Source organism: Amblyraja radiata, chromosome 1, assembly GCF_010909765.2.
Source record: "Amblyraja radiata isolate CabotCenter1 chromosome 1, sAmbRad1.1.pri, whole genome shotgun sequence".
In the NCBI taxonomy this organism is placed as follows: domain Eukaryota; kingdom Metazoa; phylum Chordata; class Chondrichthyes; order Rajiformes; family Rajidae; genus Amblyraja; species Amblyraja radiata.
In genome coordinates, this window is record NC_045956.1 from 167,674,952 (window position 1) to 167,676,329 (window position 1,378).

The window sequence follows — 1,378 nt, forward strand, 5'->3', positions numbered from 1 at the left end:
CAATAAACTTACTTACTTACTCCGGATGAGTTTCTCAGCCGAAACATCACCTCCAGAGATACTGCCTGTCCCACTGAGTTATTCCAGCTTTTTGTGTCTATCTTCAATTTTTTATTTATTTGGTTAGCACAAACTGATCGAATGAGATCTAACCTTCTGGACCAGACTACTATGCAGGACTGTCTAAGGCCTTGCTAAAATCCATGTAGGCAAAATCTATCAGTCTTTCATGAATCTTCTTGGTTGCCTCTACAAAAAAAGCTCAATCCTGAGCAATGATTTGCCGCGCACAAAGCCATGCTGACTATCCTCATCAGTTCTTGCCTTTCCAAATGCAACTCGAACCAGTCCCTCAGACTTCCTTCCCTGCAGTGACTTTCCCGTCAGCGATGTTAGGCTTACCGGGCAGTAAATCCCTGCCTATTCCTTGCAGCTCTTCTTATACAAAGACACACCATTGAGGTCATTGGGTGTCTTACCATACAAGGAGGGCTCGGCGGGCCGTGGCTTGTGGGGAGAAGCTCGGAAGCCACCAAGCTCGGCGCCAAAGACCAGAGAACTGAGCAGTAGGGGTCTGCTGGCGACAACAGACGCGTGGGGTGGGCAGACAAGAGAGGGACAGACCGGGTTATTGCCTCCAGCGCCTTCAAGGTTGGCTGCAGGAGGCGGCCCCTGGGACACAGAGGCGGTCAGGCGAGGAGAGGGACGTCGGTTCGCGGGCTGAGCCGGTCGAGGGTCTCGGACGAGACCCTGCATCAGCCTGGGGCTTCTTCCCTGGGTCGGGAGCCACGTCAGTACGTCGAGCAAGTATGCCGGACTTTGGAATTTTTGTAAATGCAGCCAAAATATGACCAAAGATAAGATAGACACAAAATGCTGGAGTAACTCAGCTGGACAAGCGGCATCTCTGGATGGAAGGAATAGGTGACGTTTCGGGTTGAGACCCTTCTTCAGACTGTGATGACTTGTGCATGCATGATTTATGTAAAAGGAATTGCACTGGTCTGTGCACAGGTGACAATAAAGCATTGTTGAACAATTGAACATGGCTAACAGTGACAGAAAAGTCTCTGCTAGTCTCCCAACTATTTCATCCCTGACTTCCCACAATATCCTAGGATAAACCTGATCAGGACCCATGGATTTATTCACCTGTATGAGCTTTACAACATTACTTTTGTAATGTAGATATGTTTCAAGACATCAAAAGGATTTGAGTATAAGAGCAGGGAGGTTCTACTGCAGTTGTACATGGTCTTGGTGAGACCACACCTGGAGCAGTTTTGGTCTCCTAATCTGAGGAAGGACATCCAGGGAGTACAGAGAAGGTTCACCAGACTGATTCCTGGGATGGCAGGACTTTCATAAGAAGAATGAC